At 46.4% G+C, this 24,255-nt stretch overlaps 15 non-coding genes across 15 annotated transcripts; all 15 read right to left on the reverse strand.

Moving 5' to 3' along the window:
• Positions 1 to 178: 178 nt before the first annotated feature.
• On the reverse strand, positions 179 to 252 carry TRNAN-GUU (transfer RNA asparagine (anticodon GUU)). The gene has a single exon. It is a non-coding gene; the product is annotated as a tRNA-Asn (tRNA).
• A 1,790-nt stretch (positions 253 to 2,042) lies between these two features.
• Positions 2,043 to 2,114, reverse strand: TRNAW-CCA (transfer RNA tryptophan (anticodon CCA)). The gene has a single exon. It is a non-coding gene; the product is annotated as a tRNA-Trp (tRNA).
• A 313-nt stretch (positions 2,115 to 2,427) lies between these two features.
• On the reverse strand, positions 2,428 to 2,501 carry TRNAN-GUU (transfer RNA asparagine (anticodon GUU)). Its single transcript has one exon. It is a non-coding gene; the product is annotated as a tRNA-Asn (tRNA).
• A 1,790-nt stretch (positions 2,502 to 4,291) lies between these two features.
• On the reverse strand, positions 4,292 to 4,363 carry TRNAW-CCA (transfer RNA tryptophan (anticodon CCA)). Its single transcript has one exon. It is a non-coding gene; the product is annotated as a tRNA-Trp (tRNA).
• Positions 4,364 to 4,676: 313 nt separating this feature from the next.
• TRNAN-GUU (transfer RNA asparagine (anticodon GUU)) lies at positions 4,677 to 4,750 on the reverse strand. The gene has a single exon. It is a non-coding gene; the product is annotated as a tRNA-Asn (tRNA).
• Positions 4,751 to 6,927: 2,177 nt separating this feature from the next.
• TRNAN-GUU (transfer RNA asparagine (anticodon GUU)) lies at positions 6,928 to 7,001 on the reverse strand. Its single transcript has one exon. It is a non-coding gene; the product is annotated as a tRNA-Asn (tRNA).
• A 1,790-nt stretch (positions 7,002 to 8,791) lies between these two features.
• Positions 8,792 to 8,863, reverse strand: TRNAW-CCA (transfer RNA tryptophan (anticodon CCA)). Its single transcript has one exon. It is a non-coding gene; the product is annotated as a tRNA-Trp (tRNA).
• Positions 8,864 to 9,176: 313 nt separating this feature from the next.
• On the reverse strand, positions 9,177 to 9,250 carry TRNAN-GUU (transfer RNA asparagine (anticodon GUU)). Its single transcript has one exon. It is a non-coding gene; the product is annotated as a tRNA-Asn (tRNA).
• Positions 9,251 to 11,411: 2,161 nt separating this feature from the next.
• TRNAN-GUU (transfer RNA asparagine (anticodon GUU)) lies at positions 11,412 to 11,485 on the reverse strand. The gene has a single exon. It is a non-coding gene; the product is annotated as a tRNA-Asn (tRNA).
• Positions 11,486 to 12,912: 1,427 nt separating this feature from the next.
• On the reverse strand, positions 12,913 to 12,984 carry TRNAW-CCA (transfer RNA tryptophan (anticodon CCA)). The gene has a single exon. It is a non-coding gene; the product is annotated as a tRNA-Trp (tRNA).
• Positions 12,985 to 15,161: 2,177 nt separating this feature from the next.
• On the reverse strand, positions 15,162 to 15,233 carry TRNAW-CCA (transfer RNA tryptophan (anticodon CCA)). Its single transcript has one exon. It is a non-coding gene; the product is annotated as a tRNA-Trp (tRNA).
• Positions 15,234 to 15,546: 313 nt separating this feature from the next.
• Positions 15,547 to 15,620, reverse strand: TRNAN-GUU (transfer RNA asparagine (anticodon GUU)). Its single transcript has one exon. It is a non-coding gene; the product is annotated as a tRNA-Asn (tRNA).
• A 2,175-nt stretch (positions 15,621 to 17,795) lies between these two features.
• TRNAN-GUU (transfer RNA asparagine (anticodon GUU)) lies at positions 17,796 to 17,869 on the reverse strand. Its single transcript has one exon. It is a non-coding gene; the product is annotated as a tRNA-Asn (tRNA).
• Positions 17,870 to 19,660: 1,791 nt separating this feature from the next.
• On the reverse strand, positions 19,661 to 19,732 carry TRNAW-CCA (transfer RNA tryptophan (anticodon CCA)). Its single transcript has one exon. It is a non-coding gene; the product is annotated as a tRNA-Trp (tRNA).
• Positions 19,733 to 20,045: 313 nt separating this feature from the next.
• Positions 20,046 to 20,119, reverse strand: TRNAN-GUU (transfer RNA asparagine (anticodon GUU)). Its single transcript has one exon. It is a non-coding gene; the product is annotated as a tRNA-Asn (tRNA).
• Positions 20,120 to 24,255: the final 4,136 nt, after the last annotated feature.

Below are 24,255 nucleotides of genomic sequence, written 5' to 3' on the forward strand. Positions count from 1 at the left end.
AAACCCTTCCCATGAAGTCTTGATGTTTATGAATTGAATGGCAAGTTTTGAAAAACTAAAGCAAGCGAGAAGAATTGCTTGCAGTTTATTGGATTTTTTGGACGTCAGCAGACGAGACCTGCGAGAGGTAAACAGAAGTTCATAGTTGGTCATGCTGAATTTTTGAGCCAAAATGCATCGTCCCTGGGTGGGCTTGAACCACCAACCTTTCGGTTAACAGCCGAACGCGCTAACCGATTGCGCCACAGAGACTCATGCAGTGCTTACACTGGGGCCTGATTGGTGTGCTGTTTGCTCATGCTCCCCAGGCAACCTGAAAATATTTCTAAAATAGCTCTTTTTCCCACAGCAAATCAGGGTATCAAGCACTTCCCTACCTCCCCTAATCCACAAACACAGGGGATTTAGTAGAGGACAGAGCCCATCAACAGTGCACCAAATGCCCTCTGTGTAGGCATAACTTGCTATGAGGAGAAAGCCACAGTTGCGCACTTGTGTTAAAAGGGGACAGTAGGCTGAACCCAGAGAACACAGGAGAAATGACTCAGGTTTACTGAGTGGAACACTCTGTGTCTTTGTGCCCAAAACAGCAGCGTCTTTTCGGTTAACAGCCGAACGCGCTAACCAATTGCGCCACAGAGACTCACTGGCATGTGTGTTCTGCCTTTGGCCTGATTGCATTGCTATTTTTTTCTGATTGGCAGAAAACCTGAACTTTTTTCTGAAAAAGGCATGCCTCTCTTAGCACTGCAGTGCATTAGACTGCTCCCTTGCTTCCCTGAGTCCCCAAATACACAACCACCTTGGGCACAATAGAAGACACATTCCAGCAGATTTAGCAAGAGTGCACCAAGGTTTCTATATGTAGGTACCTTGCTGAGAAGCAAGACCTGCAGTTGCATTCTTCTGTTAAAAGAGGGCAGCAGAGTGCACCAAGAGAACTTGGGGGAAGTAGCTTATGTTAACTACTTGCCATGCTCTTTATAGATCCCTCTGTTTGACTGGGTGAATTCTAATTTCTGGGGTAGAGTAAGCAATTTTTGGATCTAGATGCTGTGCGCAACAGGAATGCTATATACTGCACTGTACTGCTACTGAAAAGTTACCAATTTTACAGGATGTTCAGGTAAGCTTTGTTTCAGAAAACAACTTGCTAGAGGCACTAAAACAGATTACTGGGACAAAGGAAGAGGGTTTGGGGATTAGCACATCTCCTATGAAAGGTACAGTCACGCCCGAGACAACTCTGAGTGTCACCTCAAATTCTAAGAAATGCAAACTAGGGACCTACGCTTTTTATTGCCAGTGGATCTTTGTGTTTCAGACAAATGTGCACGCCTCCCAGAGCCCCTTGCAATGCACTTAGGGAAAGGGGGGAAGGTGCTGTGAAGCCCTCTCGCTGACAATGTCTCTCTTGTCTATAATGTAACTATGAGAGAGCGAGAAATAGGCAATGCGAGAGTGAAAAAGTAAAATGGAAATGTGTCTACTGAGACCAGTATAAGGGGAAATCCTCACAATCCAGGACCGACAGTTGATTGGGAGGGCGCTTACAGGTTTCCGACACCAGACCGGTACCTGAACTCACAAACCCAAACTGCAAAGTGATGGGCATTGCCACTAGACTGCCGACCCCCTTTCGGGGCCCCAACATATATCCTTTAGTCACACTTAGAGTTCCCAGGACACTGCAGCATTCAGCGATTACACGAAAATATTGACAGCGCTAGGAGGCCATGCAAATGGCAGAGGTATGTTTTACAAAGCCCACGTAGCGTGCACAAAACAGCACATCAGTCAGGCCCACTTGAAGAGATGGTAAAGAGGAAATACTTCTGCTGCATCCAGTAAAACATAGAGATTGGCCTGCTTTAAAGGTTGACCATGTCCTTCATGGGTGTCTGTCAATATGATACTTCCCTGCTGCAAAGCTTACATTCGAAACGCCAGAACAACTAGGCCCAGAGCACAAAGATGCAGTCAGGTTGAAATAACGAGATACAGAAGAGCAATTTTGTATTTCAGAGTGGGAAAAGCAAATATGACCCCGACGTGATTTGAACACGCAACCTTCTGATCTGGAGTCAGACGCGCTACCATTGCGCCACGAGGTCCTTGTGGCAGTCTACCTGGTGTGTCTGATGACAGAATAAAGGTAGGAGACGTACATGCACCTGCAGAGCCTCATTGCTTCTTTAAGTAGACTGGCTAGGATAGCTTCCTTCTCTGCATCAGTACACGCTGCAGCCAAACCCTTCCCATGAAGTCTTGATGTTTATGAATTGAATGGCAAGTTTTGAAAAACTAAAGCAAGCGAGAAGAATTGCTTGCAGTTTATTGGATTTTTTGGACGTCAGCAGACGAGACCTGCGAGAGGTAAACAGAAGTTCATAGTTGGTCATGCTGAATTTTTGAGCCAAAATGCATCGTCCCTGGGTGGGCTTGAACCACCAACCTTTCGGTTAACAGCCGAACGCGCTAACCGATTGCGCCACAGAGACTCATGCAGTGCTTACACTGGGGCCTGATTGGTGTGCTGTTTGCTTATGCTCCCCAGGCAACCTGAAAATATTTCTAAAATAGCTCTATTTCCCACAGCAAATCAGGGTATCATGCACTTCCCTACCTCCCCTAATCCACAAACACAGGGGATTTAGTAGAGGACAGAGCCCATCAACAGTGCACCAAATGTCCTCTGTGTAGGCATAACTTGCTATGAGGAGAAAGCCACAGTTGCGCACTTGTGTTAAAAGGGGACAGTAGGCTGAACCCAGAGAACACGGGAGAAATGACTCAGGTTTACTGAGTGGAACACTCTGTGTCTTTGTGCCAAAAACAGCAGCGTCTTTTCGGTTAACAGCCGAACGCGCTAACCAATTGTGCCACAGAGACTCACTGGCATGTGTGTTCTGCCTTTGGCCTGTTTGCATTGCTATTTTTTTCTGATTGGCAGAAAACCTGAACTTTTTTCTGAAAAAGGCATGCCTCTCTTAGCACTGCAGTGCATTAGACTGCTCCCTTGCTTCCCTGAGTCCCCAAATACACAACCACCTTGGGCACAATAGAAGACACATTCCAGCAGATTTAGCAAGAGTGCACCAAGGTTTCTATATGTAGGTACCTTGCTGAGAAGCAAGACCTGCAGTTGCATTCTTCTGTTAAAAGAGGGCAGCAGAGTGCACCAAGAGAACTTGGGGGAAGTAGCTTATGTTAACTACTTGCCATGCTCTTTATAGATCCCTCTGTTTGACTGGGTGAATTCTAATTTCTGGGGTAGAGTAAGCAATTTTTGGATCTAGATGCTGTGTGCAACAGGAATGCTATATACTGCACTGTACTGCTACTGAAAAGTTACCAATTTTACAGGATGTTCAGGTAAGCTTTGTTTCAGAAAACAACTTGCTAGAGGCACTAAGACAGATTACTGGGACAAAGGAAGAGGGTTTGGGGATTAGCACATCTCCTATGAAAGGTACAGTCACGCCCGAGACAACTCATAGTGTCACCTCAAATTCTAAGAAATGCAAACTAGGGACCTACGCTTTTTATTGCCAGTGGATCTTTGTGTTTCAGACAAATGTGCACGCCTCCCAGAGCCCCATGCAATGCACTTAGGGAAATGGGGGAAGGTGCTGTGCAACCCTCTCGCTGACAATGTCTCTCTTGTCTATAATGTATCTATGAGAGAGAGAGAAATAGGCAATGCGAGAGTGAAAAAGTAAAATGGAAATGTGTCTACTGAGACCAGTATAAGGGGAAATCCTCACAATCCAGGACCGACAGTTGATTGGGAGGGCGCTTACAGGTTTCCGACACCAGACCGGTACCTGAACTCACAAACCCAAACTGCAAAGTGATGGGCATTGCCACTAGACTGCCGACCCCCTTTCGGGGCCCCAGCATATATCCTTTAGCCACACCTAGAGTTCCCAGGACAGTGCAGCATTCAGCGATTACACGAAAATATTGACAGCGCTAGGAGGCCATGCAAATGGCAGAGGTATGCTTTACAAAGCCCACGTAGCGTGCACAAAACAGCACATCAGTCAGGCCCACTTGAAGAGATGGTAAAGAGGAAATACTTCTGCTGCATCCAGTAAAACATAGAGATTGGCCTGCTTTAAAGGTTGACCATGTCCTTCATGGGTGTCTGTCAATATGATACTTCCCTGCTGCAAAGCTTACATTCGAAACGCCAGAACAACTAGGCCCAGAGCACAAAGATGCAGTCAGGTTGAAATAACGAGATACTGAAGAGCAATTTTGTATTTCAGACTGGGAAAAGCAAATATGCCCCCGACGTGATTTGAACACGCAACCTTCTGATCTGGAGTCAGACGCGCTACCATTGCGCCACGAGGTCCTTGCGGCACTCCACCTGGTGTGTCTGATGACAGAATAAAGGTAGGAGACGTACATGCACCTGCAGAGCCTCATTGCTTCTTTAGGTAGACTGGCTAGGATAGCTTCCTTCTGTGCATCAGTACACGCTGCAGCCAAACCCTTCCCATGAAGTCTTGATGTTTATGAATTGAATGGCAAGTTTTGAAAAACTAAAGCAAGCGAGAAGAATTGCTTGCAGTTTATTGGATTTTTTGGACGTCAGCAGACGAGACCTGCGAGAGGTAAACAGAAGTTCATAGTTGGTCATGCTGAATTTTTGAGCCAAAATGCATCGTCCCTGGGTGGGCTTGAACCACCAACCTTTCGGTTAACAGCCGAATGCGCTAACCGATTGCGCCACAGAGACTCATGCAGTGCTTACACTGGGGCCTGATTGGTGTGCTGTTTGCTTATGCTCCCCAGGCAACCTGAAAATATTTCTAAAATAGCTCTTTTTCCCACAGCAAATCAGGGTATCAAGCACTTCCCTACCTCCCCTAATCCACAAACACAGGGGATTTAGTAGAGGACAGAGCCCATCAACAGTGCACCAAATGCCCTCTGTGTAGGCATAACTTGCTATGAGGAGAAAGCCACAGTTGCGCACTTGTGTTAAAAGGGGACAGTAGGCTGAACCCAGAGAACACGGGAGAAATGACTCAGGTTTACTGAGTGGAACACTCTGTGTCTTTGTGCCCAAAACAGCAGCGTCTTTTCGGTTAACAGCCGAACGCGCTAACCAATTGCGCCACAGAGACTCACTGGCATGTGTGTTCTGCCTTTGGCCTGATTGCATTGCTATTTTTTTCTGATTGGCAGAAAACCTGAACTTTTTTCTGAAAAAGGCATGCCTCTCTTAGCACTGCAGTGCATTAGACTGCTCCCTTGCTTCCCTGAGTCCCCAAATACACAACCACCTTGGGCACAATAGAAGACACATTCCAGCAGATTTAGCAAGAGTGCACCAAGGTTTCTATATGTAGGTACCTTGCTGAGAAGCAAGACCTGCAGTTGCATTCTTCTGTTAAAAGAGGGCAGCAGAGTGCACCAAGAGAACTTGGGGGAAGTAGCTTATGTTAACTACTTGCCATGCTCTTTATAGATCCCTCTGTTTGACTGGGTGAATTCTAATTTCTGGGGTAGAGTAAGCAATTTTTGGATCTAGATGCTGTGCGCAACAGGAATGCTATATACTGCACTGTACTGCTACTGAAAAGTTACCAATTTTACAGGATGTTCAGGTAAGCTTTGTTTCAGAAAACAACTTGCTAGAGGCACTAAAACAGATTACTGGGACAAAGGAAGAGGGTTTGGGGATTAGCACATCTCCTATGAAAGGTACAGTCACGCCCGAGACAACTCTGAGTGTCACCTCAAATTCTAAGAAATGCAAACTAGGGACCTACGCTTTTTATTGCCAGTGGATCTTTGTGTTTCAGACAAATGTGCACGCCTCCCAGAGCCCCTTGCAATGCACTTAGGGAAAGGGGGGAAGGTGCTGTGAAGCCCTCTCGCTGACAATGTCTCTCTTGTCTATAATGTATCTATGAGAGAGAGAGAGAAATAGGCAATGCGAGAGTGAAAAAGTAAAATGGAAATGTGTCTACTGAGACCAGTATAAGGGGAAATCCTCACAATCCAGGACCGACAGTTGATTGGGAGGGCGCTTACAGGTTTCCGACACCAGACCGGTACCTGAACTCACAAACCCAAACTGCAAAGTGATGGGCATTGCCACTAGACTGCCGACCCCCTTTCGGGGCCCCAGCATATATCCTTTAGCCACACCTAGAGTTCCCAGGACAGTGCAGCATTCAGCGATTACACGAAAATATTGACAGCGCTAGGAGGCCATGCAAATGGCAGAGGTATGCTTTACAAAGCCCACGTAGCGTGCACAAAACAGCACATCAGTCAGGCCCACTTGAAGAGATGGTAAAGAGGAAATACTTCTGCTGCATCCAGTAAAACATAGAGATTGGCCTGCTTTAAAGGTTGACCATGTCCTTCATGGGTGTCTGTCAATATGATACTTCCCTGCTGCAAAGCTTACATTCGAAACGCCAGAACAACTAGGCCCAGAGCACAAAGATGCAGTCAGGTTGAAATAACGAGATACTGAAGAGCAATTTTGTATTTCAGAGTGGGAAAAGCAAATATGACCCCGACGTGATTTGAACACGCAACCTTCTGATCTGGAGTCAGACGTGCTACCATTGCGCCGCGAGGTCCTTGTGGCTATCCACCTGGTGTGTCTGATGACAGAATAAAGGTAGGAGACGTACATGCACCCGCAGAGCCTCATTGCTTCTTTAAGTAGACTGGCTAGGATAGCTTCCTTCTCTGCATCAGTACACGCTGCAGCCAAACCCTTCCCATGAAGTCTTGATGTTTATGAATTGAATGGCAAGTTTTGAAAAACTAAAGCAAGCGAGAAGAATTGCTTGCAGTTTATTGGATTTTTTGGACGTCAGCAGACGAGACCTGCGAGAGGTAAACAGAAGTTCATAGTTGGTCATGCTGAATTTTTGAGCCAAAATGCATCGTCCCTGGGTGGGCTTGAACCACCAACCTTTCAGTTAACAGCCGAAGGCGCTAACCGATTGCGCCACAGAGACTCATGCAGTGCTTAAACTGGGGCCTGATTGGTGTGCTGTTTGCTTATGCTCCCCAGGCAACCTGAAAATATTTCTAAAATAGCTCTATTTCCCACAGCAAATCAGGGTATCAAGCACTTCCCTACCTCCCGTAATCCACAAACACAGGGGATTTAGTAGAGGACAGAGCCCATCAACAGTGCACCAAATGCCCTCTGTGTAGGCATAACTTGCTATGAGGAGAAAGCCACAGTTGCGCACTTGTGTTAAAAGGGGACAGTAGGCTGAACCCAGAGAACACGGGAGAAATGACTCAGGTTTACTGAGTGGAACACTCTGTGTCTTTGTGCCCAAAACAGCAGCGTCTTTTCGGTTAACAGCCGAACGCGCTAACCAATTGCGCCACAGAGACTCACTGGCATGTGTGTTCTGCCTTTGGCCTGATTGCATTGCTATTTTTTTCTGATTGGCAGAAAACCTGAACTTTTTTCTGAAAAAGGCATGCCTCTCTTAGCACTGCAGTGCATTAGACTGCTCCCTTGCTTCCCTGAGTACCCAAATACACAACCACCTTGGGCACAATAGAAGACACATTCCAGCAGATTTAGCAAGAGTGCACCAAGGTTTCTATATGTAGGTACCTTGCTGAGAAGCAAGACCTGCAGTTGCATTCTTCTGTAAAAAGAGGGCAGCAGAGTGCACCAAGAGAACTTGGGGGAAGTAGCTTATGTTAACTACTTGCCATGCTCTTTATAGATCACTCTGTTTGACTGGGTGAATTCTAATTTCTGGGGTAGAGTAAGCAATTTTTGGATCTAGACGCTGTGCGCAACAGGAATGCTATATACTGCACTGTACTGCTACTGAAAAGTTACCAATTTTACAGGATGTTCAGGTAAGCTTTGTTTCAGAAAACAACTTGCTAGAGGCACTAAGACAGATTACTGGGACAAAGGAAGAGGGTTTGGGGATTAGCACATCTCCTATGAAAGGTACAGTCACGCCCGAGACAACTCTGAGTGTCACCTCAAATTCTAAGAAATGCAAACTAGGGACCTACGCTTTTTATTGCCAGTGGATCTTTGTGTTTCAGACAAATGTGCACGCCTCCCAGAGCCCCTTGCAATGCACTTAGGGAAATGGGGGAAGGTGCTGTGAAGCCCTCTCGCTGACAATGTCTCTCTTGTCTATAATGTATCTATGAGAGAGAGAGAAATAGGCAATGCGAGAGTGAAAAAGTAAAATGGAAATGTGTCTACTGAGACCAGTATAAGGGGAAATCCTCACAATCCAGGACCGACAGTTGATTGGGAGGGCGCTTACAGGTTTCCGACACCAGACCGGTACCTGAACTCACAAACCCAAACTGCAAAGTGATGGGCATTGCCACTAGACTGCCGACCCCCTTTCGGGGCCCCAACATATATCCTTTAGTCACACCTAGAGTTCCCAGGACAGTGCAGCATTCAGCGATTACACGAAAATATTGACAGCGCTAGGAGGCCATGCAAATGGCAGAGGTATGCTTTACAAAGCCCACGTAGCGTGCACAAAACAGCACATCAGTCAGGCCCACTTGAAGAGATGGTAAAGAGGAAATACTTCTGCTGCATCCAGTAAAACATAGAGATTGGCCTGCTTTAAAGCTTGACCATGTCCTTCATGGGTGTCTGTCAATATGATACTTCCCTGCTGCAAAGCTTACATTCGAAACGCCAGAACAACTAGGCCCAGAGCACAAAGATGCAGTCAGGTTGAAATAACGAGATACTGAAGAGCAATTTTGTATTTCAGAGTGGGAAAAGCAAGTATGACCCCGATGTGATTTGAACACGCAACCTTCTGATCTGGAGTCAGACGCGCTACCATTGCGCCACGAGGTCCTTGTGGCAGTCCACCTGGTGTGTCTGATGACAGAATAAAGGTAGGAGACGTACATGCACCTGCAGAGCCTCATTGCTTCTTTAAGTAGACTGGCTAGGATAGCTTCCTTCTGTGCATCAGTACACGCTGCAGCCAAACCCTTCCCATGAAGTCTTGATGTTTATGAATTGAATGGCAAGTTTTGAAAAACTAAAGCAAGCGAGAAGAATTGCTTGCAGTTTATTGGATATTTTGGACGTCAGACGACGAGACCTGCGAGAGGTAAACAGAAGTTCATAGTTGGTCATGCTGAATTTTTGAGCCAAAACGCATCGTCCCTGGGTGGGCTTGAACCACCAACCTTTCGGTTAACAGCCGAACGCGCTAACCGATTGCGCCACAGAGACTCATGCAGTGCTTACACTGGGGCCTGATTGGTGTGCTGTTTGCTTATGCTTCCCAGGCAACCTGAAAATATTTCTAAAATAGCTCTATTTCCCACAGCAAATCAGGGTATCAAGCACTTCCCTACCTCCACTAATCCACTAACACAGGGGATTTAGTAGAGGACAGAGCCCATCAACAGTGCACCAAATGTCCTCTGTGTAGGCATAACTTGCTATGAGGAGAAAGCCACCGTTGCACACTTGTGTTAAAAGGGGACAGTAGGCTGAACCCAGAGAACACGGGAGAAATGACTAAGGTTTACTGAGTGGAACACTCTGTGTCTTTGTGCCAAAAACAGCAGCGTCTTTTCGGTTAACAGCCGAACGCGCTAACCAATTGCGCCACAGAGACTCACTGGCATGTGTGTTCTGCCTTTGGCCTGATTGCATTGCTATTTTTTTCTGATTGGCAGAAAACCTGAACTTTTTTCTGAAAAAGGCATGCCTCTCTTAGCACTGCAGTGCATTAGACTGCTCCCTTGCTTCCCTGAATCCCCAAATACACAACCACCTTGGGCACAATAGAAGACACATTCCAGCAGATTTAGCAAGAGTGCACCAAGGTTTCTATATGTAGGTACCTTGCTGAGAAGCAAGACCTGCAGTTGCATTCTTCTGTTAAAAGAGGGCAGCAGAGTGCACCAAGAGAACTTGGGGGAAGTAGCTTATGTTAACTACTTGCCATGCTCTTTATAGATCCCTCTGTTTGACTGGGTGAATTCTAATTTCTGGGGTAGAGTAAGCAATTTTTGGATCTAGATGCTGTGCGCAACAGGAATGCTATATACTGCACTCTACAGCTACTGAAAAGTTACCAATTTTACAGGATGTTCAGGTAAGCTTTGTTTCAGAAAACAACTTGCTAGAGGCACTAAGACAGATTACTGGGACAAAGGAAGAGTGTTTGGGGATTAGCACATCTCCTATGAAAGGTACAGTCACGCCCGAGACAACTCTGAGTGTCACCTCAAATTCTAAGAAATGCAAACTGGGGTCCTACGCTTTTTATTGCCAGTGGATCTTTGTGTTTCAGACAAATGTGCACGCCTCCCAGAGCCCCTTGCAATGCACTTAGGGAAATGGGGGAAGGTGCTGTGAAGCCCTCTCGCTGACAATGTCTCCCTTGTCTATAATGTATCTATGAGAGAGAGAGAAATAGGCGATGCGAGAGTGAAAAAGTAAAATGGAAATGTGTCTACTGAGACCAGTATAAGGGGAAATCCTCACAATCCAGGACCGACAGTTGATTGGGAGGGCGCTTACAGTTTTCTGACACCAGACCGGTACCTGAACTCACAAACCCAAACTACAAAGTGATGGGCATTGCCACTAGACTGCCGACCCCCTTTCGGGGACCCAGCATATATCCTTTAGTCACACCTAGAGTTCCCAGGACAGTGCAGCATTCAGCGATTACACGAAAATATTGACAGCGCTAGGAGGCCATGCAAATGGCAGAGGTATGCTTTACAAAGCCCACGTAGCGTGCACAAAACAGCACATCAGTCAGGCCCACTTGAAGAGATGGTAAAGAGGAAATACGTCTGCTGCATCCAGTAAAACATAGAGATTGGCCTGCTTTAAAGGTTGACCATGTCCTTCATGGGTGTCTGTCAATATGATACTTCCCTGCTGCAAAGTTTACATTCGAAACGCTAGAACAACTAGGCCCAGAGCACAAAGATGCAGTCAGGTTGAAATAACGAGATACTGAAGAGCAATTTTATATTTCAGAGTGGGAAAAGCAAATATGACCCCGACGTAATTTGAACACGAAACCTTCGGATCTGGAGTCAGACGCGCTACCATTGCGCCACGAGGTCCATGCGGCAGTCCACCTGGTGTGTCTGATGACAGAATAAAGGTAGGAGACGTACATGCACCTGCAGAGCCTCATTGCTTCTTTAGGTAGACTGGCTAGGATAGCTTCCTTCTGTGCATCAGTACACGCTGCAGCCAAACCCTTCCCATGAAGTCTTGATGTTTATGAATTGAATGGCAAGTTTTGAAAAACTAAAGCAAGCGAGAAGAATTGCTTACAGTTTATTGGATTTTTTGGACGTCAGCAGACGAGACCTGAAGTTCATAGTTGGTCATGCTGAATTTTTGAGCCAAAATGCACCGTCCCTGGGTGGGCTTGATCCACCAACCTTTCGGTTAACAGCCGAACGCGCTAACCGATTGCGCCACAGAGACTCATGCAGTTCTTACACAGGGGCCTGATTGGTGTGCTGTTTGCTTATGCTTCCCAGGCAACCTGAAAATATTTCTAAAATAGCTCTTTTTCCCACAGCAAATCAGGGTATCAAGCACTTCCCTACCTCCCCTAATCCACAAACACAGGGGATTTAGTAGAGGACAGAGCCCATCAACAGTGCACCAAATGTCCTCTGTATAGGCATAACTTGCTATGAGGAGAAAGCCACAGTTGCGCACTTGTGTTAAAAGGGGACAGTAGGCTGAACCCAGAGAACACGGGAGAAATGACTCAGGTTTACTGAGTGGAACACTCTGTGTCTTTGTGCCAAAAACAGCAGCGTCTTTTCGGTTAACAGCCGAACGCGCTAACCAATTGCGCCACAGAGACTCACTGGCATGTGTGTTCTGCCTTTGGCCTGATTGCATTGCTATTTTTTTCTGATTGGCAGAAAACCTGAACTTTTTTCTGAAAAAGGCATGCCTCTCTTAGCACTACAGTGCATTAGACTGCTCCCTTGCTTCCCTGAGTCCCCAAATACACAACCACCCTGGGCACAATAGAAGACACATTCCAGCAGATTTAGCAAGAGTGCACCAAGGATTCTATATGTAGGTACCTTGCTGAGAAGCAAGACCTGCAGTTGCATTCTTCTGTTAAAAGAGGGCAGCAGGGTGCACCAAGAGAACTTGGGGGAAGTAGCTTATGTTAACTACTTGCCATGCTCTTTATAGATCCCTCTGTTTGACTGGGTGAATTCTAATTTCTGGGGTAGAGTAAGCAATTTTTGGATCTAGATGCTGTGCGCAACAGGAATGCTATATACTGCAATGTACTGCTACTGAAAAGTTACCAATTTTACAGGATGTTCAGGTAAGCTTTGTTTCAGAAAACAACTTGCTAGAGGCACTAAGACAGATTACTGGGACAAAGGAAGAGGGTTTGGGGATTAGCACATCTCCTATGAAAGGTACAGTCACGCCCGAGACAACTCTGAGTGCCTCCTCAAATTCTAAGAAATGCAAACTAGGGACCTACGCTTTTTATAGTCACACCTAGAGTTCCCAGGACAGTGCAGCATTCAGCGATTACACGAAAATATTGACAGCGCTAGGAGGCCATGCAAATGGCAGAGGTATGCTTTACAAAGCCCACGTAGCGTGCACAAAACAGCACATCAGTCAGGCCCACTTGAAGAGATGGTAAAGAGGAAATACTTCTGCTGCATCCAGTAAAACATAGAGATTGGCCTGCTTTAAAGGTTGACCATGTCCTTCATGGGTGTCTGTCAATATGATACTTCCCTGCTGCAAAGCTTACATTCGAAACGCCAGAACAACTAGGCCCAGAGCACAAAGATGCAGTCAGGTTGAAATAACGAGATACTGAAGAGCAATTTTGTATTTCAGAGTGGGAAAAGGAAGTATGACCCCGACGTGATTTGAACACACAACCTTCTGATCTGGAGTCAGACGCGCTACCATTGCGCCACGAGGTCCTTGTGGCAGTCCACCTGGTGTGTCTGATGACAGAATAAAGGTAGGAGACGTACATGCACCTGCAGAGCCTCATTGCTTCTTTAGGTAGACTGGCTAGGATAGCTTCCTTCTGTGCATCAGTACACGCTGCAGCCAAACCCTTCCCATGAAGTCTTGATGTTTATGAATTGAATGGCAAGTTTTGAAAAACTAAAGCAAGCGAGAAGAATTGCTTACAGTTTATTGGATTTTTTGGAAGTCAGCAGACGAGACCTGCGAGAGGTAAACAGAAGTTCATAGTTGGTCATGCTGAATTTTTGAGCCAAAATGTATCGTCCCTGGGTGGGCTTGAACCACCAACCTTTCGGTTAACAGCCGAACGCGCTAACCGATTTCGCCACAGAGACTCATGCAGTGCTAACACTGGGGCCTGATTGGTGTGCTGTTTGCTTATGCTTCCCAGGCAACCTGAACATATTTCTAAAATAGCTCTATTTCCCACAGCAAATCAGGGTATCAAGCACTTCCCTACCTCCCCTAATCCACAAACACAGGGGATTTAGTAGAGGACAGAGCCCATCAACAGTGCACCAAAGGTCCTCTGTGTAGGCATAACTTGCTATGAGGAGAAAGCCACAGTTGCGCACTTGTGTTAAAAGGGGACAGTAGGCTGAACCCAGAGAACACGGGAGAAATGACTCAGGTTTACTGAGTGGAACACTCTGTGTCTTTGTGCCAAAAACAGCAGCGTCTTTTCGGTTAACAGCCGAACGCGCTAACCAATTGTGCCACAGAGACTCACTGGCATGTGTGTTCTGCCTTTGGCCTGATTGCATTGCTATTTTTTTCTGATTGGCAGAAAACCTGAACTTTTTTCTGAAAAAGGCATGCCTCTCTTAGCACTGCAGTGCATTAGACTGCTCCCTTGCTTCCCTGAGTCCCCAAATACACAACCACCTTGGGCACAATAGAAGACACATTCCAGCAGATTTAGCAAGAGTGCACCAAGGATTCTATATGTAGGTACCTTGCTGAGAAGCAAGACCTGCAGTTGCATTCTTCTGTTAAAAGAGGGCAGCAGAGTGCACCAAGAGAACTTGGGGGAAGTAGCTTATGTTAACTACTTGCCATGATCTTTATAGATCCCTCTGTTTGACTGGGTGAATTCTAATTTCTGGGGTAGAGTAAGCAATTTTTGGATCTAGATGCTGTGCGCAACAGGAATGCTATATACTGCACTGTACTGCTACTGAAAAGTTACCAATTTTACAGGATGTTCAGGTAAGCTTTGTTTCAGAAAACAACTTGCTAGAGGCCCTAGGACAGATTACTGGGACAAAGGAAGAGGGTTTGGGGATTAGCACATCTCCTATGAAAGGTACAGTCACGCCCGAGACAACTCTGAGTGCCTCCTCAAATTCTAAGAAATGCGAACTGGGGACCTACGCTTTTTATTGCCAGTGGATCTTTGTGTTTCAGACAAATGTGCACGCCTCCCAGAGCCCCATCCAATGCACTTAGGGAAATGGGGGAAGGTGCTGTGCAACCCTCTCGCTGACAATGTCTCTCTTGTCTATAATGTATCTATGAGAGAGAGAGAAATAGGCAATGCGAGAGTGAAAAAGTAAAATGGAAATGTGTCTACTGAGACCAGTATAAGGGGAAATCCTCACAATCCAGGACCGACAGTTGATTGGGAGGGCGCTTACAGGTTTCCGACACCAGACCAGTACCTGAACTCACAAACCCAAACTACAAAGTGATGGGCATTGCCACTAGACTGCCGACCCCCTTTCGGGGCCCCAACATATATCCTTTAGTCACACCTAGAGTTCCCAGGACAGTGCAGCATTCAGCGATTACACGAAAATATTGACAGCGCTAGGAGGCCATGCAAATGGCAGAGGTATGCTTTACAAAGCCCACGTAGCGTGCACAAAACAGCACATCAGTCAGGCCCACTTGAAGAGATGGTAAAGAGGAAATACTTCTGCTGCATCCAGTAAAACATAGAGATTGGCCTGCTTTAAAGGTTGACCATGTCCTTCATGGGTGTCTGTCAATATGATACTTCCCTGCTGCAAAGCTTACATTCGAAACGCCAGAACAACTAGGCCCAGAGCACAAAGATGCAGTCAGGTTGAAATAACGAGATACTGAAGAGCAATTTTGTATTTCAGAGTGGGAAAAGGAAGTATGACCCCGACGTGATTTGAACACACAACCTTCTGATCTGGAGTCAGACGCGCTACCATTGCGCCACGAGGTCCTTGTGGCAATCCACCTGGTGTGTCTGATGACAGAATAAAGGTAGGAGACGTACATGCACCTGCAGAGCCTCATTGCTTCTTTAGGTAGACTGGCTAGGATAGCTTCCTTCTGTGCATCAGTACACGCTGCAGCCAAACCCTTCCCATGAAGTCTTGATGTTTATGAATTGAATGGCAAGTTTTGAAAAACTAAAGCAAGCGAGAAGAATTGCTTACAGTTTATTGGATTTTTTGGCCGTCAGCAGACCAGACCTGCGAGAGGTAAACAGAAGTTCATAGTTGGTCATGCTGAATGTTTGAGCCAAAATGCATCGTCCCTGGGTGGGCTTGAACCACCAACCTTTTGGTTAACAGCCGAACGCGCTAACCGATTGCGCCACAGAGACTCATGCAGTTCTTACACAGGGGCCTGATTGGTGTGCTGTTTGCTTATGCTTCCCAGGCAACCTGAAAATATTTCTAAAATAGCTCTTTTTCCCACAGCAAATCAGGGTATCAAGCACTTCCCTACCTCCCCTAATCCACAAACACAGGGGATTTAGTAGAGGACAGAGCCCATCAACAGTGCACCAAATGTCCTCTGTGTAGGCATAACTTGCTATGAGGAGAAAGCCACAGTTGCGCACTTGTGTTAAAAGGGGACAGTAGGCTGAACCCAGAGAACACGGGAGAAATGACTCAGGTTTACTGAGTGGAACACTCTGTGTCTTTGTGCCAAAAACAGCAGCGTCTTTTCGGTTAACAGCCGAACGCGCTAACCAATTGCGCCACAGAGACTCACTGGCATGTGTGTTCTGCCTTTGGCCTGATTGCATTGCTATTTTTTTCTGATTGGCAGAAAACCTGAACTTTTTTCTGAAAAAGGCATGCCTCTCTTAGCACTGCAGTGCATTAGACTGCTCCCTTGCTTCCCTGAGTCCCCAAATACACAACCACCCTGGGCACAATAGAAGACACATTCCAGCAGATTTAGCAAGAGTGCACCAAGGATTCTATATTTAGGTACCTTGCTGAGAAGCAAGACCTGCAGTTGCATTCTTCTGTTAAAAGAGGGCAGCAGAGTGCACCAAGAGAACTTGGGGGAAGTTGCTTATGTTAACTACTTGCCATGCTCTTTATAGATCCCTCTGTTTGACTGGGTGAATTCTAATTTCTGGGGTAGAGTAAGCAATTTTTGGATCTAGATGCTGTGCGCAACAGGAATGCTATATACTGCACTGTACTGCTACTGAAAAGTTACCAATTTTACAGGATGTTCAGGTAAGCTTTGTTTCAGAAAACAACTTGCTAGAGGCACTAAGACAGATTACTGGGACAAAGGAAGAGGGTTTGGGGATTAGCACATCTCCTATGAAAGGTACAGTCACGCCCGAGACAACTCTGAGTGTCACCTCAAATTCTAAGAAATGCAAACTAGGGACCTACGCTTTTTATTGCCAGTGGATCTTTGTGTTTCAGACAAATGTGCACGCCTCCCAGAGCCCCTTGCAATGCACTTAGGGAAAGGGGGGAAGGTGCTGTGAAGCCCTCTCGCTGACAATGTCTCTCTTGTCTATAATGTAACTATGAGAGAGAGAGAAATAGGCAATGCGAGAGTGAAAAAGTAAAATGGAAATGTGTCTACTGAGACCAGTATAAGGGGAAATCCTCACAATCCAGGACCGACAGTTGATTGGGAGGGCGCTTACAGGTTTCCGACACCAGACCCGTACCTGAACTCACAAACCCAAACTGCAAAGTGATGGGCATTGCCACTAGACTGCCGACCCCCTTTCGGGGCCCCAGCATATATCCTTTAGTCACACCTAGAGTTCCCAGGACAGTGCAGCATTCAGCGATTACACGAAAATATTGACAGCGCTAGGAGGCCATGCAAATGGCAGAGGTATGCTTTACAAAGCCCACGTAGCGTGCACAAAACAGCACATCAGTCAGGCCCACTTGAAGAGATGGTAAAGAGGAAATACTTATGCTGCATCCAGTAAAACATAGAGATTGGCCTGCTTTAAAGGTTGACCATGTCCTTCATGTGTGTCTGTCAATATGATACTTCCCTGCTGAAAAGCTTACATTCGAAACGCCAGAACAACTAGGCCCAGAGCACAAAGATGCAGTCAGGTTGAAATAACGAGATACTGAAGAGCAATTTTGTATTTCAGAGTGGGAAAAGGAAGTATGACCCCGCCGTGATTTGAACACACAACCTTCGGATCTGGAGTCAGACGCGCTACCCTTGCGCCACGAGGTCCTTGTGGCAATCCACCTGGTGTGTCTGATGACAGAATAAAGGTAGGAGACGTACATGCACCTGCAGAGCCTCATTGCTTCTTTAAGTAGACTGGCTAGGATAGCTTCCTTCTGTGCATCAGTACACGCTGCAGCCAAACCCTTCCCATGAAGTCTTGATGTTTATGAATTGAATGGCAAGTTTTGAAAAACTAAATCAAGCGAGAAGAATTGCTTACAGTTTATTGGATTTTTTGGACGTCAGCAGACGAGACCTGCGAGAGGTAAACAGAAGTTCATAGTTGGTCATGCTGAATTTTTGAGCCAAAATGCATCGTCCCTGGGTGGGCTTGAACCACCAACCTTTCGGTTAACAACCGAATGCGCTAACCGATTGCGCCACAGAGACTCATGCAGTGCTTACACTGGGGCCTGATTGGTGTGCTGTTTGCTTATGCTTCCCAGGCAACCTGAAAATATTTCTAAAATAGCTCTATTTCCCACAGCAAATCAGGGTATCAAGCACTTCCCTACCTCCCCTAATCCACAAACACAGGGGATTTAGTAGAGGACAGAGCCCATCAACAGTGCACCAAAGGTCCTCTGTGTAGGCATAACTTGCTATGAGGAGAAAGCCACAGTTGCGCACTTGTGTTAAAAGGGGACAGTAGGCTGAACCCAGAGAACACGGGAGAAATGACTCAGGTTTACTGAGTGGAACACTCTGTGTCTTTGTGCCAAAAACAGCAGCGTCTTTTCGGTTAACAGCCGAACGCGCTAACCAATTGTGCCACAGAGACTCACTGGCATGTGTGTTCTGCCTTTGGCCTGATTGCATTGCTATTTTTTTCTGATTGGCAGAAAACCTGAACTTTTTTCTGAAAAAGGCATGCCTCTCTTAGCACTGCAGTGCATTAGACTGCTCCCTTGCTTCCCTGAGTCCCCAAATACACAACCACCTTGGGCACAATAGAAGACACATTCCAGCAGATTTAGCAAGAGTGCACCAAGGATTCTATATGTAGGTACCTTGCTGAGAAGCAAGACCTGCAGTTGCATTCTTCTGTTAAAAGAGGGCAGCAGAGTGCACCAAGAGAACTTGGGGGAAGTAGTTTATGTTAACTACTTGCCATGATCTTTATAGATCCCTCTGTTTGACTGGGTGAATTCTAATTTCTGGGGTAGAGTAAGCAATTTTTGGATCTAGATGCTGTGCGCAACAGGAATGCTATATACTGCACTGTACTGCTACTGAAAAGTTACCAATTTTACAGGATGTTCAGGTAAGCTTTGTTTCAGAAAACAACTTGCTAGAGGCCCTAGGACAGATTACTGGGACAAAGGAAGAGGGTTTGGGGATTAGCACATCTCCTATGAAAGGTACAGTCACGCCCGAGACAACTCTGAGTGCCTCCTCAAATTCTAAGAAATGCGAACTGGGGTCCTACGCCTTTTATTGCCAGTGGATCTTTGTGTTTCAGACAAATGTGCACGCCTCCCAGAGCCCCTTGCAATGCACTTAGGGAAATGGGGGAAGGTGCTGTGCAACCCTCTCGCTGACAATGTCTCTCTTGTCTATAATGTATCTATGAGAGAGAGAGAAATAGGCAATGCGAGAGTGAAAAAGTAAAATGGAAATGTGTCTACTGAGACCAGTATAAGGGGAAATCCTCACAATCCAGGACCGACAGTTGATTGGGAGGGCGCTTACAGGTTTCCGACACCAGACCGGTACCTGAACTCACAAACCCAAACTGCAAAGTGATGCCCATTGCCACTAGACTGCCGACCCCCTTTCGGGGCCCCAGCATATATCCTTTAGTCACACCTAGAGTTCCCAGGACAGTGCAGCATTCAGCGATTACACGAAAATATTGACAGCGCTAGGAGGCCATGCAAATGGCAGAGGTATGCTTTACAAAGCCCACGTAGCGTGCACAAAACAGCACATCAGTCAGGCCCACTTGAAGAGATGGTAAAGAGGAAATACTTCTGCTGCATCCAGTAAAACATAGAGATTGGCCTGCTTTAAAGGTTGACCATGTCCTTCATGGGTGTCTGTCAATATGATACTTCCCTGCTGCAAAGCTTACATTCGAAACGCCAGAACAACTAGGCCCAGAGCACAAAGATGCAGTCAGGTTGAAATAACGAGATACTGAAGAGCAATTTTGTATTTCAGAGTGGGAAAAAGCAAATATGACCCCGACGTGATTTGAACACGCAACCTTCTGATCTGGAGTCAGACGCGCTACCATTGCGCCACGAGGTCCTTGTGGCAGTCCACCTGGTGTGTCTGATGACAGAATAAAGGTAGGAGACGTACATGCACCTGCAGAGCCTCATTGCTTCTTTAAGTAGACTGGCTAGGATAGCTTCCTTCTGTGCATCAGTACACGCTGCAGCCAAACCCTTCCCATGAAGTCTTGATGTTTATGAATTGAATGGCAAGTTTTGAAAAACTAAAGCAAGCGAGAAGAATTGCTTGCAGTTTATTGGATTTTTTGGACGTCAGCAGACGAGACCTGCGAGAGGTAAACAGAAGTTCATAGTTGGTCATGCTGAATTTTTGAGCCAAAATGCATCGTCCCTGGGTGGGCTTGAGCCACCAACCTTTCGGTTAACAGCCGAACGCGCTAACCGATTGCGCCACAGAGACTCATGCAGTGCTTACACTGGGGCCTGATTGGTGTGCTGTTTGCTTATGCTTCCCAGGCAACCTGAAAATATTTCTAAAATAGCTCTATTTCCCACAGCAAATCAGGGTATCAAGCACTTCCCTACCTCCCGTAATCCACAAACACAGGGGATTTAGTAGAGGACAGAGCCCATCAACAGTGCACCAAATGCCCTCTGTGTAGGCATAACTTGCTATGAGGAGAAAGCCACAGTTGCGCACTTGTGTTAAAAGGGGACAGTAGGCTGAACCCAGAGAACACGGGAGAAATGACTCAGGTTTACTGAGTGGAACACTCTGTGTCTTTGTGCCCAAAACAGCAGCGTCTTTTCGGTTAACAGCCGAACGCGCTAACCAATTGCGCCACAGAGACTCACTGGCATGTGTGTTCTGCCTTTGGCCTGATTGCATTGCTATTTTTTTCTGATTGGCAGAAAACCTGAACTTCTTTCTGAAAAAGGCATGCCTCTCTTAGCACTGCAGTGCATTAGACTGCTCCCTTGCTTCCCTGAGTCCCCAAATACACAACCACCTTGGGCACAATAGAAGACACATTGCAGCAGATTTAGCAAGAGTGCACCAAGGATTCTATATGTAGGTACCTTGCTGAGAAGCAAGACCTGCAGTTGCATTCTTCTGTTAAAAGAGGGCAGCAGAGTGCACCAAGAGAACTTGGGGGAAGCAGGGCCGTCACGAGGTGGGTGCAGGGGGGGCAAACTGCCCCGGGCCTCGCGCTTGCTGGGGGCCTCGCGGCCCCCTCTCCTAAGTGGAAGGCAGCACAGTCTCCCATGTCCTTTATTCACACGGGGGACTGTGCTGCCCCTGCAATGATTTTGCTGTTTCTTGTGAAGCCGTTTGGCTCCGCAACAAACAGCAAAATAATGGGAGACAGCAGGGCTCAGAAGTGAGCTCTGCTGCCTCCCGTCATTCAGCTGAAAACGTGGACACGCTGACTGACAAGAGAGGACTCCTCTCCTGTCAGTCAGTGTGTTCACGTTGCTCAGCGTGACCACACTGACTGACAGGAGAGGAGTTCTCTCTTATCAGTCAGTGTGTTCATGTTGTCAGTGTGACCACGCTGACTGATGGGAGAGGAGTTCTCTCTCGTCAGTCAGTGTGTTCAGGTTGCTCAGCGTGACCACACTGACTGACAGGAGAGGAATTCTCTCTTGTCAGTCAGTGTGTTCATGTTGTCAGTGTGACCGCGCTGACTGATGGGAGAGGACTCCTCTCCTGTCAGTCAGTATGTTCATGTCAGCGTGATCATGCTGACTGACAGGAGAGGAGTTCTCTCTTGTCAGTCAGTATGTTCATGTTGTCAGTGTGACCACGCTGACTGATGGGAGAGGAGTTCTCTCTTGTCAGCCAGTGTGTTCATGTTGTCAGTGTGACCACACTGACTGATGGGAGAGGACTCCTCTCCTGTCAGTCAGTATGTTCATGTCAGTGTGATCATGCTGACTGACAGGAGAGGAGTTCTCTCTTGTCAGTCAGTATGTTCATGTTGTCAGTGTGACCACGCTGACTGATGGGAGAGGAGTTCTCTCTTGTCAGTCAGTGTGTTCATGTTGTCAGTGTGACCACACTGACTGATGGGAGAGGACTCCTCTCCTGTCAGTCAGTATGTTCATGTCAGCGTGATCATGCTGACTGACAGGAGAGGAGTTCTCTCTTGTCAGTCAGTGTGTTCAAGTTGCTCAGCATGACCACGCTGACTGACAGGAGAGGAGTTTTCTCTTGTCAGTCAGTGTGTTCATGTTGTCAGTGTGACCACGCTGACTGATGGGAGAGGAGTTCTCTCTCGTCAGTCAGTGTTCACGTTGCTCAGCATGACCATGCTGACTGACAGGAGAGGAGTTCTCTCTTGTCAGTCAGTGTGTTATGTTGTCAGTGTGACCACACTGACTGATGGGAGAGGAGTTCTCTCTTGTCAGTCAGTGTGTTCACGTTGCTCAGCATGACCACGCTGACTGACAGGAGAGTTCTCCTGTCAGTCAGTGTGTTCATCTTGATTAGAGAGGACTCCTCGCTTGTCAATCAGTGTGTTCACGTTGCTCAGCGTGACCACGCTGACTGATGGGAGAGGAGTTCTCTCTTGTCAGTCAGTGTGTTCACGTTGCTCAGCGTGACCACGCTGCCTGATGGGAGAGGAGTTCTCTATTGTCAGTCAGTGTGTTCACATTGCTCAGCGTGACCCCGCTGACTGATGGGAGAGGAGTTCTCTCTTGTCAGGCAGCATGTCTACGTGTCGGCTGCGTGGATGCTTTTTAAGGGTGCATGGAGGTAAGGTGAGTGTTTTTTATTTTAAATTAAAAGTGTGTATGTGTATTTAAATTAAATTAGTATGTATGTATGAATGCATGCGTGCATGTTGATGTTTGTGTCAATGCTGTGTTTGGTTTTATGTATACATGCATGTATGGAGTTGTGTAACTGGTGGTTGAATGCATGGGTGAAAGTGTTTTTTGTGAGTGTGTGTTCAGCACCACCCCTAAATGTAGCCACCCTGGGGGCCACTTCATTAAGGGGTGGGCTCATGGCATCAGAGGTGCACCTAGGCTAAAATGTCAGGGGGGAAAGGGGACTAATACTTCAAATGTTGGGAGAGGTGCTAACGTCAGTAGCTGTGAGGAAGGGGCAAACTTCCTTGTGTGGGGGCACCTAAAATCTTTCCACTTTTCGAATGAGACTATTCTGGTGAAGCTTCAATGTTACAAGCAGCTACCTCTTGCCTTCATTTCTGAAACATCACACTTAAGGACTGCTGTGAGAATGAGATGTCTCATGTCACCACTTCCCTTCTAATCACTCCCCTAGCATGCAAGTGCTAACCCCACATCACAATTTCAATTACCTAAAAGTGTATGGATATGAATGCAGGTGCTAACAGTGAAATGACTTCTCATGGCCATGCTTATCCCTATGGCATTCTCACCCAGTCCCTGTCCTCCCCACCCAAAACAACTCCTCACTGGAACTCTTTGGGCTAGCTTTAAACATGGCTAGCCATCAAACTTTGCCCTCAATGTGCCTGCAAGTGTTTCCTCAAAGGAGTCTTCTAAGAGTTCATGACTTCATTGGAGTTGTAAACACGTAACTGGTGTAATAAAAATGTCTTAATCAGGTCTGCTTTTGGCCACTCAATTTAAAAACACCCTGCATGTCTTTTGCTGAAATTCTTTTAAAAATAAGCATTGGCAAAGCCAACAGTTTTGGCTTATGTATAAGTATTAGGCATTTACGAGGCACTGCTATTAGCTGCTCAGGTACTCAAACCATTTTGCACTGGCACTATCAATGGCCAGCTAATACCAATACAGAAGTGCCTTTGCCATGCCTACACAAATGCCCAAACTGTTAGCATTGCCAGTGCTCTTTTTGCTTTACCCTTGATGCACAGGACTATGCATCAAGGTTAAAGCAAACATACTACTTGGCTAAATTGGCCCACTTTGAATGTAGGCCAATCTAGCCAGTAATAACACTTATGGTACACAGTCAGCCTGGATATACTTTCTGTGGCATGGCATTTTTACTGGTTGGGAATCCGTACATGGTAATAATGGCACATATTGATGCAGCCTGCTTCAACATAATTAGAACAACCAGCATGAATATATTTTTATACTAGCATATCTCGATTGGAAAGGCGGCATGAAATGTATTGGAAAATGTTCCTATGCACAATTTGTGATTTGCAACTATTGGGAATTTCCATGTGCTTCCATACAAAACCAATTGCAAACTGTGTGGATTTCTACCCAATTTTGCAAAGAAAGTGCTATAAAATGCATACTTTTAACCCAATGTTTCAAACATTTTCTTGGGAGTGAGAACCCCCCCCCCAAGCCACCCTTTGGTTTGGGCTCCCTCACTGTGCTCTGTTGATCCTGACTAATTGGAACAAACATTTAAGCCTCTTAAGTTCAGAAATGTACCAGCCTCCACTGTACATCATTTGTCACTGTGTATGGTGTGTGTTTTAATGCGCAAACAGGGGCAGGGTGCTCCTTAATTATATGATATGGCATTTATAACGTGCCTGTACGCAAGTGTTTCTAGGCGCGACAAGGCAAGGAGGGAGAAACAAAAGAGTAGGACAAAACACAGATCTTACT

This window comes from Ambystoma mexicanum, chromosome 11 (genome assembly GCF_040938575.1).
Source record: "Ambystoma mexicanum isolate Mex_15411 chromosome 11, UKY_AmexF1_1, whole genome shotgun sequence".
Lineage (NCBI taxonomy): Eukaryota > Metazoa > Chordata > Amphibia > Caudata > Ambystomatidae > Ambystoma > Ambystoma mexicanum.